Source organism: Schistocerca americana, chromosome 1 (genome assembly GCF_021461395.2).
Source record: "Schistocerca americana isolate TAMUIC-IGC-003095 chromosome 1, iqSchAmer2.1, whole genome shotgun sequence".
NCBI lineage: Eukaryota > Metazoa > Arthropoda > Insecta > Orthoptera > Acrididae > Schistocerca > Schistocerca americana.
The window spans coordinates 1,231,392,399-1,231,406,169 of record NC_060119.1 but is presented as its reverse complement, the minus strand read 5'-3'; positions in this window follow the sequence as shown (position 1 = coordinate 1,231,406,169).

Genomic DNA, 13,771 nt, shown 5'->3' with positions numbered 1-13,771 from the left:
AGGCTACGCTTCAAATTCAGTTTCTTGACTACAGGAAGGGAGAGTGTGTCCCCGTGTGTGTGTGTGTGTGTGTGTGAGATGAGCAGCTGATAGAAATTGTCGAACCCCCCCCCCCCCCCCCCCCTGGGATTCATCCTCTCTGCTATAACTGTCAGAAAAGTAGAATTCTTCCGTCTGTTTCCAGATATAAATTCAAATTTTGCGTTCGTAACGGTTCACTTACTTGTTTATTTATGGTAAATCTGTTTTCGGGAGTAGTTTTTACATTATCATACAGGAATGTGCGAATATCGACTTTGCTAACTCAGCATAATGCTCTCAAGCCTAACGCGATTATCACTACGACTGCGTACGTGGTATTCATTACAGTTATCGATTAATAGTACTTACATATAATTTAAAATACGGTAGTTAAATGAAATCTTTTCTATTCCTTTCTCAGGCATAGCTATAGCCGACAATGCCTGAATTAAAATTTTCCTCCGATGTTTAACATCTGCAATGAGCGGAGTCCTCAATAATAGGCTCAATAATGACTGAATTCTCCGTTTCACGTTGCGTAGCATCAGTCTGGAACAGCTCGCAACCGCATACACATCATTTGCTGAGCGAGAATATCCTGCTGTCGAAGACTATAGCTGTAAGTCTGAACTATATTTGTTTTCGCTGTATATCTATGCGATTAATCATTATCCAACGCACTGGGGACTAAGATATGAAAGCATGTGATAATAGACACGTTACGTGATGCGTTCTCAAATGCTAGACTTCATTTCGCGTTTCTGTTGCCTGAGGAACGCGTGCGAGTTGTGTGAAGACCACTATAGCGTGGGCAAACCGGAGATGAAAAATTTTCTAGTTACTTAACTGTCATGTAAAACATCATACGGTTATAAAGCGAGTGGGTAAAACACGCAGGAAGGGTTGTTCCATTTAAAGATGTACCGTATATGACGCCAAAATATTGCAAACTAATTCAAAGTTGTCCATTTAAAGTTGTTACGTTCATGACGCCCTGAGATTACGTATGAATTCGGATTTTCGATGTCAATAACTGCTATCGTTGATCTTCGACATCACAGAAATAATTTGCCACACGTGTACCCATAGCACAGGGCGAACAGAACAGGAATCCAATCAAAGGAATTTCAGTAAGGCAAAGATTTCTGAGGATAAAGCTGGATAGAAAGAGTACGTTGAGAGCTTCTGCGTAGAGGGCGGGGGGAGGGGGGAGAGGAACTTACTGCTGACATTAGAGAAATAGGGACACAGAATTAGGTGCTGACTAAAGCTCCTAAGCGGTTAGAAGCTACACACTGTCTTTGATCGTCTAGTAGCGAACGATAGCATTGACTACATTTTGCGTGAAGATTAAAATGCAGATTATTTCTTCATTAATTGTACGAAAGTAGTCTTTAATTGTGAAAAGGGTAAATAACGCAAAGAAATATTTGATACTTCAGTGAATGCAATATATCCTAAAGTTTTATTCCTGCATAACACTGTTAGTTCCGACGTTTCTGATAGGTGGCACACACTATTGAGTTATTACAATAGCCATCATAGAGTCTTGTAACAGTGTAGGCCGTGGACAGTGATGTTTATGGCTTCATTAATTCGCTAATACAGTTCAGAGACAATTCAGGACTAAATATCGCTAGCAGAGATGCCACCCAGCTCCAACCTTATCCGCCAGTAGGGGAAGGAAAAAGTATAGTGTAGTCAGGTGTTTTCCTTTCGAGAAATGATTAAATACTCGGTGTTATGTAGGTGTTTAACAGCATCGCAACTGGATCATTTCATGGCTACTTACAAGTCACCATTCGTCTTCCAAAATATTACAACTATTTCATATCCCCAAGTCTTGCCCTTCCCCTCCCCTAGAAAATTTCGTAAGGTTGCCCTTGTTCGCAAGTCGCCACCTAAACTGTTATTAATTGGTACAATCATTTCATTTCCACTTGCTTTATATCACCCAGGATACCGTTTCAGGGTTGGCCACCAGTCTCTGACGCAGTAATTGAACAAGTTCAGCAGTCTTATATTCGTAGTCCCGGTAAATCAATCGGACTTACCAGCTTACAATTGAATACGTCTAGGGTTATAGTGCGGAAGGTATTTCGGAAACGCCTATTATTCAAACCTTACAAATTGGAACTGTTGCAAGCTTCATCAGAAAATGACAGGGGAAACGAGCTGAGTCTTGTGTACAAATGTTTAATAAAATGCAGACTAAAGATGATATTCAGGGACGACGCCACCTACGATACCTGTGGTAAAGTAATCGAAAGCTGACGGGACTGGACTGAGGTAAATGTTTTTTTCGCTGCAAGCTGTAACAAGATTTACTGTCCTCACATTTTTGCCGAGTCAACTGTAACAAGCATATCGTACCTGGGAATGCTTGTACAGTATCTACTGCCTCAGTTAAAACAAGATAAAACAGAATATGGGCATAGAATTTATTTTCCAGCAAGATTGCGCGCCACTGCATTATCATCGTGAAGTTGTCGCGTTTCCCCATAGGACTACGCGGACTTCCCTTGTACGTGGTGGAACAATATTCTGGTCACCATGACCACCTGATTTAACTCCAATGGACTTCTGTGTATGGGGTTACATTAAAGGCAGGGTATTTTCTCCTCCGATTACGGGAAGCGTTGACGAGCTGCGGCAACGGATAAGACAAGCAACTGCGACTGTACATCGAGACCTGATTCATAGGCTCTGGCAGGAAACTGATATCAGATGAGACATTTATCGTGTTACAAACGGTAGCCACACTGAACATTTGTAAATAAAACTTGAAGATATACTGGATTCAGTATTGTGTCAAACATTTCTGTTATTATTTACCTTTTTCTCAATTAGAGGTTATTTTTGTATAACTGATTTATAAACATCCTGTACTGTTTTCCTTTCGGAAACAAAACTTTTGTGCGGCATGCTAATTCTTTAGAGAAAACGAGTGTCTTGTGTGTTATAGTTATTTAACATATTAACCCTTTGTCATATTTTTATATTTTATTCCCTGGTTTCATTTTTCTTTTTCTTTTATTTCATCGGTTTCTGACCTCGCGCTGTACCACTCACGGAGTGAATCCTTCCCTTTTATTTAATGATCATAACATATATTTTTGAAAACATTTTGGGAAAACAGCGATCGATTTCAGATTCGTACTTAGAAAAACAGTCCAGATCGCACAAATCACATTTATTGGTGACCAGTTTCAGACGGATCCGCGGAGGCGGAACTGCAGAAGTGTCTAGGTGCTGACAGAATCTACAGACTTCTGCATTCTCTGCTCCGCGGATCCGTCTGAAACTGGTCACCAACAAATGTGATTTGTGCGATCTAGACTGTTTTTCTACGTATAACATTCGTATGTTGTGGTAAACTTTTACTGAAGTTAGGTGTACTTGTAAAATTTTGTAAATGACGTGTTAGTATGACATTGCTTCAGGGAACTAAGGAAATGCACTGGGAGAAGCTTCTACGAAGGTAAGTGTAATTTAACATATGGGGAAGATCGTATAAGTTACTGACTGAAAAGCTCTTGTCCACAATTCGCAATGAGGATGTCTCAGTGACAGCTGGATGGAGCGAGTCAGCAGAATATTTGCTAAACGCCCTACTTCCTGATGACATCACAGGACAGGTACTGAAATACAGCTTCGAAGTTAACTAGGTGAAGAATGCGACAATCAGATGTTGGCGATACTTTTCGCCCAAGAAGAAAATTGGAAGGGCAACTGGTACAGATGGCGTCTACCGTGAGGTCGTCCGATTGACAGGTACATTTTTGATAGCATTAATAAACGAGGCTTTGCTAATAGGTAGGATCCTTTATATGGAAAACAGTTAGAACAGTAGTGATTAAAAAGGGAAAGGACAAAGAGGTGGCATCACCAAAAAGCTATAGATCTCTTTACATATTAAACGTCCTGGCCAAAGTTCAGGAAAATCTGCTCTGTGGTCGATTACAGGCGCACAGGCAGCCCTTCGGTCAGTACCAGAGTGAGTATTGATTCCGAAAACCAAAGTCTACAGATGATGCAGTTAACAGAGGTTTTAAGAGTGTAGAAGATTCTACAGTGAAGTCTGCACTCGCGCTCATGTTTGGCATCGCATGTGCATTCGATATTATTTGTTGGCCTGAGGTATTCGGTCGCCTACGAGATCTCAGGGTCCCCAACTGTCTATGTAAAAGCTTTGTAGATTTCTTTAGTGAAAGTTGCGTCCAGTGGATTGCGGGGTAGAGCAAGACAGTCAGACATATTGCCAAAGGCTGTCCTCAAGACTCCATATGCGAACCACTATTCTGAGATCTTAGTACGGAACCCCTATCACACCTGTTAGACTGGGTACATACTACTGATAGCACTGCCGCATACGCAGATGACATCCAAGTAGTTGTATCTGCAGACTCCAGGGAGAAACTTGAGGAAAAGGCTAATGATATGTTTCCTCAGATGCAGCATTGGTGCAAGGACAACCATCTTACTATAGCTGTTCATAAAACCACATACGTATTTCCGAAATGAAGGTTTTTCCTTGCCTGAAGTACTTCCCTTAGGCGTGACGGAATGCCTGTAAAACGCAGCACTTTTTGTACATGTTTAGGCATTCTTCTAGACTAAATTTCTAGAACATGCAAAATCTGTTATTCAGAAAGTAGAAAAAATTATGCACAAGAGAGCCTGTTGTAGCACTGCTGACTATAAATCACCGTCGCTCACGTCACGAAGCCATTGTGGGCTTCGCTAGCAGCGACTGAGCGCATCGCATTCTGCTAGCAAGCTACAAAGCAATGCTGCGAAGTACTCAGCGGAGTGTACTTCTGAGACTTACCGGTGCCTTTTGCACTACATCTTTCGAAGGTCTGCTGGTGATTCTCGGGATATGTCCGATGGATATCGTGGTATGTTACAGGGTAGCGCTATACTGTTTGGGGTGTGAAACATATGATAATGTGTACAAGATCGCAGGACCTCATATTATAGATAAAAGGTGTTTAACAAGCCGGAAGTTAGATGACTGGCAGTCTAACTGGGACACTAGAAGCACTTTAAGGTGGGTTTATAGCTTATTCCCAAGCATCAGCAAAGGGTTCAAACTGCGCGGCATCGCCCCTACTCTAGGTTTGGTGCTCCTGTTAACAGGTGACGGTCGATATCCCAAACATTTCCATCGAGAGGGATGTGGTAATACACCAGACCGTGAATGCGGAGAGACGGGTTCCACTGATACTGTCGTTTTCAGATATCCCCGTTTTTCGAGTAGAGAGAGACTGCAGACAATTAGATTGAGATCAAGACTTGTGGACTGCAGCCGGTATGATAGCAGGTCGAATATCTAGAAAGCACCTGTTCATCCTTCAGTGTATAAGGTCAATAGGGCGGTTTTAAAATCAAAGTAACGTCAACAGACCACAAGAACGTTCCTTCAATTATAGATAATGACAGGCACATATAAATTTCATTAAGATCTGTCGTTTGGAGCCCCCGCCTTTGATAGGCTAATATTCTTGGAAATTACCTACATATATATTTACAGTCATATATTTATACATATAAATGTATAAATAAGAAAAAATGGAGAACATATATAAAAAAGAGAGAACACCAAGACCACCTACAAGGGTATGCGCAGTTGTTCAGTGGAAACTTGAGTTAATTCCTTTTATTTTATTGTTTTTAATTGGTTCTTATTCTCTTAATTTTCTGTTTTATTTCTACATTAGTATTACTAATGGTTGCTGTTAACGTAATTTATACTATTACATAATATAGAACATTGTATGTCACCATGATTATGGGATATGTATGATATGTCTAGATTTTTCAAATAACAGGTTTAATATCCGTTGGAATATATTGAGTTGAAGTGAATTGTTAATGAGTCTTATACACTCCTGGAAATTGAAATAAGAACACCGTGAATTCATTTTCCCAGGAAGGGGAAACTTTATTGACACATTCCTGGGGTCAGATACATCACATGATCACACTGACAGAACCACAGGCACATAGACACAGGCAACAGAGCATGCACAATGTCGGCACTAGTACAGTGTATAACCACCTTTCGCAGCAATGCAGGCTGCTATTCTCCCATGGAGACGATCGTAGAGATGCTGGATGTAGTCCTGTGGAACGGCTTGCCATGCCATTTCCACCTGGCGCCTCAGTTGGACCAGCGTTCGTGCTGGACGTGCAGACCGCGTGAGACGACGCTTCATCCAGTCCCAAACATGCTCAATGGGGGACAGATCCGGAGATCTTGCTGGCCAGGGTAGTTGACTTACACCTTCTAGAGCACGTTGGGTGGCACGGGATACACGCGGACGTGCATTGTCCTGTTGGAACAGCAAGTTCCCTTGCCGGTCTAGGAATGGTAGAACGATGGGTTCGATGACGGTTTGGATGTACCGTGCACTATTCAGTGTCCCCTCGACGATCACCAGTGGTGTACGGCCAGTGTAGGAGATCGCTCCCCACACCATGATGCCGGGTGTTGGCCCTGTGTGCCTCGGTCGTATGCAGTCCTGATTGTGGCGCTCACCGGCACGGTGCCAAACACGCATACGACCATCATTGGCACCAAGGCAGAAGCGACTCTCATCGCTGAAGACGACACGTCTCCATTCGTCCCTCCATTCACGCCTGTCGCGACACCACTGGAGGCGGGCTGCACGATGTTGGGGCGTGAGCGGAAGACGGCCTAACGGTGTGCGGGACGGTAGCCCAGCTTCATGGAGACGGTTGCGAATGGTCCTCGCCGATACCCCAGGAGCAACAGTGTCCCTAATTTGCTGGGAAGTGGCGGTGCGGTCCCCTACGGCACTGCGTAGGATCCTACGGTCTTGGCGTGCATCCGTGCGTCGCTGCGGTCCGGTCCCAGGTCGATGGGTACGTGCACCTTCCGCCGACCACTGGTGACAACATCGATGTACTGTGGAGACCTCACGCCCCACGTGTTGAGCAATTCGGCGGTACGTCCACCCGGCCTCCCGCATGCCCACTATACGCCCTCGCTCAAAGTCCGTCAACTGCACATACGGTTCACGTCCACGCTGTCGCGGCATGCTACCAGTGTTAAAGACTGCGATGGAGCTCCGTATGCCACGGCAAACTGGCTGACACTGACGGCGGCGGTGCACAAATGCTGCGCAGCTAGCGCCATTCGACGGCCAACACCGCGGTTCCTGGTGTGTCCGCTATGCCGTGCGTGTGATCATTGCTTGTACAGCCCTCTCGCAGTATCCGGAGCAAGTATGGTGGGTCTGACACACCGGTGTCAATGTGTTCTTTTTTCCATTTCCAGGAATGTACATGTTACATCTCAGTTGTCATCAGGCATAGTACCTGGTTTCAAAGATCGAGGCTTAGTCTATCTCTTATACTGAAGTTAACTTACTGCTTTTATTATGATTCCTATTTACGATAGGCCATGCAAGAAACCGGTGTTTGTGAACGAACAGTAATAGAATTGTTTCCTTTCTGAACGGAGGCATGTGTTGAATCTATGAAATATAGGTGGTCTGTAAGGGGCTATCGGAAATTAGCGAATAACCTTTAGCTAAAAATATGAGTGGTACGGATCATGAGATGATGTGTCCTTGGTTTTGGGCGTAGGTATTCTTTCGATATTGAATTTCAGGTGGTGGAATGTCGTACTAATTGTAAGCCAATTTTGGTTTCTCTTACAGAAGAATAAGTTGAAAAAGGTTCTAAGAGTATATCAGATGGGTTCGTTTCTTATATGTGATTGGGCAGAAAGCCTTACAACCACCTCACTGTGAACCACAATCTGTAATTTAAAGGCTGTGAGACTAAGGTCACCCCCCCCCCCCCCCCCACTCATGAACCATGGAGCTTGCCGTTGGTGGGGAGGCTTGCGTGCCTCAGTGACACAGATAGCCGTACCGTAGGTGCAACCACAACGGAGGAGTATCTGTTAAGACTCCAGACAAACGTGTGGTTCCTGAAAAGGGACAGCAGCCTTTTCAGTAGTTGCAGGGGCAACAGTCTGGATGATCGACTGATCTGGCCATGTAACACTAACCTAAACGGCCTTGCTGTGCTGCTACTGCGAACGTTTGAAAGCAAGGGGAAACTGCAGCCGTAATTTTTCCCGAGGGCATGCAGCTTTACTGTATGATTAAATGATGATGGCGTCCTCTTGGGTAAAATATTCCGGAGGTAAAGTAGTCCCCCATTCGGATCTCCGGGCGGGGACTATTCAAGAGGAAGTCGTTATCAGGAGAAAGAAAACTGGCGTTCTACGGACAGGAGCGTTGAATGACAGATCCCTTAAGGGCAGGTAGGTTAGAAAATTTAAAATGGGAAATGGATAGGTTAAACATAGATATAGTGGGAATTAGTGAAGTTCGGTAGCAGGAGAAACAAGACTTTTGGTCAGGAGATTACAGGGTTATAAATACAAAATCAAATAGGGGTAATGCAGGAGTATGTTTAATAATGAATAAAAAAATAGGAGTGCGGGTAAGCTACTACAAACAGCATAGTGAACTCATTATTGTGGCCAAGATAGACACGAAGCTCACACCTACTACAGTAGTACACATTTATATGCCAACTAGCTCTGCAGATGACGAAGAAATTGAAGAAATGTGTGATGAAATAAAAGAAATTGTTCAGATAGTGAAGGGAGACGAAAATTTAATAGTCATGGGTGACTGGAATTCAGTAGTAGGAAAAGGGAGAGAAGGAAACGTAGTAGGTGAATATGTATTGGGGGTAAGAAATAAAAGAGCAAGCCGCCTGGTAGAATTTTGCACAGAGCATAACTTAATCATAGCCAACACTTTCACGAATCATAAAAGAAGGTTGTATACATGGAGGAAGCCGGGAGATACTGACAGGTTTCAGATAGATTATATAATGGTAAGACAGAGATTTAGGAACCAGGTTTTAAATTGTAAGACATTTCCAGGCGCTGATGTGGACTCTGAACACAATCTATTGGTTATGAACTGTAGATTAAAACTGAAGAAACTGCAGAAAGGTGGGAATTTAAGGAGATGGGACCTGGATAAACTGAAAGAACCAGAGGTTGTACAGAGTTTCAGGGAGAGCATAAGGGAACAATTAACAGGAATGGGGGAAAGAAATACAGTAGAAGAAGAATGGGTAGCTCTGAGGGATGAAGTAGTGAAGGCAGCGGAGGATCAAATAGGTAAAAAGACGAGGGCTACTAGAAATACTTGGGTAACAGAAGAAATAATGAATTTAATTGATGAAAGGAGAAAATAAAAAAATGCAGTAAATGAAGCCGACAAAAAGGAATACAAACGTCTCAAAAATGATATCGACAGCAAGTGCAAAATGGCTAAGCAGGGATGGCTAGAGGACAAATGTAAGGATGTAGAGGATTATCTCACTAGGGGTAAGATAGATACTGCCTACAGAAAAATTAAAAAGACCTTTGCAGAAAAGAGAACCGCTTCTATGAATATCAAGAGCTAAGAATGAAACCCAGTTCTAAGCAAATAAGGGAAAGCAGAAAGGTGGAAGGAGTATATAGAGGGTGTCTACAAGGGCGATGTACTTGAGGACAATATTATGGAAATGGAAGAGGATGTAGATGAAGGTGAAATGGGAGATAAGATACTGCGCGAAGAGTTTGACAGAGCACTGAAAGACCTGAGTCGAAACAAGGCCCCCAGAGTAGACAACATTCCATTAGAGCTAATGACACCCTTGGAAGAGCCAGTCCTGACATAACTCTACCATCTGGTGAGCAAGTTGTATGAGACACGCGAAATACCCTCAGACTTCAAGAAGAATATAATAATTCCAATCCCAAAGAAAGCAGGTGTTGACAGATGTGAAAATTACCGAACTATCAGTTTAATAATTCACAGCTGCAAAATACTAACGCGAATTCTTTACAGACGAATGGAAAAACTAGTAGAAGCTAACCTCGGTGAAGATCAGTTTGGATTCCGTAGAAATGTTGGAATAGGCGAGGCAATACTGACCCTATGACTTATCTTAGAAGCTAGATTAAGGAAAGGCAAACCTACGTTTCTAGCATTTGTAGACTTAGAGAAAGCTTTTGACAATGTTGACTGGAATACTCTCTTTCAAATTCTGAAGGTGGCAGGGGTAAAATACAGGGAGCGAAAGGCTATTTACAATTTGTGCAGAAACCAGATGGCAGTTATAAGAGTCGAGGGACATTTACAATTTGTACAGAAACCAGATGGCAGTTATAAGAGTCGAGGGACATGAAAGAGAAGCAGTGGTTGGGAAGGGAGTGAGACAGGGTTGTAGCCTCTCCCCGATGTTATTCAATCTGTATATTGAGCAAGCAGTAAAGGAAACAAAAGAAAAATTCGGAGTAGGTATTAAAATCCATGGAGAAGAAATAAAAACTTTGAGGTTCGCCGATGACATTTTAATTCTATCAGAGACAGCAAAGGACTTGGAAGAGCAGCTGAACGGAATGGATAGTGTCTTGAAAGGAAGATATAAGATGAACATCAACAAAAGCAAAACGAGGATAATGGAATGTAGTCGAATTAAGTCGGGTGATGCTGAGGGAATTAGATTAGGAAATGAGACACTTAAAGTAGTAAAGGAATTTTGCTATTTGGAAGGCAAAATAACTGATGATGGTTGAAGTTGAGAGGATATAAAATGTAGACTGGCAATCGCGAGGAAAGCGTTTCTGAAGAAGAGAAATTTGTTAACATCGAGTATAGATTTAAGTGTCAAGAAGTCGTTTTTGAAAGTATTTGTATGGAGTGTAGCCATGTATGGAAGTGAAACATGGACGATAAATAGTTTGGACAAGAAGAGAATAGAAGCTTTCGAAATGTGATGCTACAGGAGAATGTTGAAGATTAGATGGGTAGATCACATAACTAATGAGGAGGTGTTGAATAAGATTGGGGAGAAGAGAAGTTTGTGGCACAATTTGACTAGAAGAAGGGATCGGTTGGTGGAAATGTTCTGAGGCATCAAGGGATCACCAATTTAGTAATGGAGGGCAGCGTGGAGGGTAAAAATCGTAGAGGGAGACCTAGAGATGAATACACTAAGCAGATTCAGAAGGATGTAGGTTGCAGTAGGTACTGGGAGATGAACAAGCTTGCACAGGATGGAGTAGCATGGAGAGCTGCATCAAACCAGTCTCAGGACTGAAAACCACAACAACAGCAACGAGACTAAGGTATGTTTTAATACTATTAAGGGATTTTGGGGGACTTGGAATCTGTTATAGGGACGGCAAAGGCGCTGTTCTGTCCTGTGAAGAGTTCATGAAAATAGCAGGGAAAACTTATAGGACTTGCCATGTAAGGCTAATGGGTATGGGAGACAGTGGGAATTTTTTTCACTGTACTGGGTGAGCAGGGAGAGGTTTCTGTTCCGTTTGTTTCATGGATGGAAATTTTTGTAGTTAGGTTTTTTCCTTCCGTTTTATGTTAACTGAATGTCAAAGCCTATTCTTTTATCTGTAAGACGATTTGTCCCTGTCATCTCGTTTTATTTCGGTTCGAGATTCACGTTCTCTGTTTCATGCCTCTGGTAAGTTGGAAAATTTTTGTTTATTATAGCTGTTTTTGATGTGCAAGCTGTCGTTTTTAAATCTCGTAGGTGTTAGTGTTGGTTGTCATCTTAATACTATGGTTCATTTTTGTTTCTTTTTGTCTCGTATGTTACATACGAAGTAGTTACTTTCGTAGATTTTGGTTCTTCGTGGTGGTACCTGCTCTTTCAATTGAGCTATATAATCAAATGAAACTGTCGATACCGAGTTTCATTAATCATAGCAAATCTTGGCTTTTTTATTCTAATGTCTTTCAGCTTTCTGTATTGGTATCGCAAATCGGTAGGAGCTGTTCCTCTCGACACTTTAGTTCGTTAGTTTCCGTGATCTTTCACTACGCGTAGTAGTATTGCTTTTTTGCTGTTTGTAATGCTGTCCGTTTTGACATTTTGTACTGGTCTTCCAAGTTGTGATACATTGGACAGGTGATTTTTTCGATACCAATGTCTAATTACGTATTCCTTTTTTATTTTCTACTTGTAAATTTTCTATATTTCAGAATTAGTGAGATATTGGTGTTGTTATTTTATAGAAACCCCAGTTTCTCGCGGTTGTCCTTTAACATCCAATATTTTTATTAAGAATTAGTATGATTCTATATTTGACTTTTATATTATCGTACCGTTGCAAAAAGACGTTATTGGATGCTACTTTGGTGTAGCATCCTGAGGCTTAATATAACACCATTGGTTGAAGACGACGAGTAGTGGAGAACGCTCTGGTTGATTCGAAGAAACATCGTTGGAAAGTAAACACAGACGTCCAGAATTCGAATCGACAACAGCTGCCAACATGAATAACGTAGAAATAAATATCCTCGGAGTAGAGAAGTAAGTCTTGTGGTCCAGACTGTAAACCGTTTTCTCGACGAAAGATCCGTACCCAAAGACTGGAAAGTTGCACAGGTCACACCAATATTCAAGAAAGGTAGTACGAGTAATCCACTAAATTACAGGCCCATATCATTAACGTCGATGTGCAGCAGGATTTTAGAACATATATTGTGTTCGAACATTATGAATTACCTCGAAGGAAACGGTCTATTGGCACACAGTCAGCATGGCTTTAGAAAACATCGTTCCTGTGAAACACAACTAGCTCTTTATTCACATGAAGTGCTGAGTGCTCTTGACAAGGGATTTCAGATCGATTCCGTATTCCTGGATTTCCGGAAGGCTTTTGACACTGTACCACACAAGCGGCTCGTAGTAAAATTGCGTGCTTATGGAATATCGTCTCAGTTATGTGACTAGATTTGCTATTTCCTGTCAGAGAGGTCACAGTTCGTAGTAATTGATGGAAATTCATCGAGGACAACAGAAGTGATTTCAGGCGTTCCCCAAGATTGTGTTATAGGCCCTTTGCTGTTCCTTATCTATATAAACGATTTGGGAGACAATCTGGGCAGCCGTCTTCGGTTGTATGCAGATGACGCAGTCGTTTATCGACTAATAAACTCATAAGAAGATCAAAACAAACTAAAAAACAATTTAGAGAAGACATCTGAATGGTGGGAAAAGAGTCAATTGACCCTAAATAACGAAAAGTGTGAAGTGATCCACATGAGTGCTAAAAGGAACTCGTTAAACTTCGGTTCACGATAAATCAATCTAATCTAAAAGCCGTAAATTTGAACTAAATACCTAGGTATTACAAGTACGAACAACTTAAATTAGAAAGAACACATAGAAAATGTTGTGGAGAAGGCTAACCAAAGGCTGCGTTTTATTCGCAGGACACTTAGAAAATGTAACAGGCCTACTAAGGAGACTGCCTACACTACGCTTATGCGTCCTCTTTCAGAATACTGCTGCGCGGTGTGGGATCCTTACCAGATAGGACTGACGGAGTACATCGAAAAAGTTGAAAGAAAGGCAGCACGTTTTGTATTACCGCGAAATATGGGAGAGAGTGTCACAGAAATGATACAGGATTTGGACTGGAAATCATTAAAAGAAAGGCATTTTTCGTTGCCACGGAATCTTCTCACGAAATTGCAATCACCAACTTTCTCCTCCGAATGCGAAAATATTTTGTTGACACCGACCTACATAGGGCGGAACGTTCACCATGATAAAATAAGGGAAATCAGAGCTCGTGCGGAAAGATATAGGTGTTCATTCTTTCCGCGCGCTATACGAGATTGGATTAATAGAGAATTGTGAAGGTGGTTCGATGAACCCTTTGCCA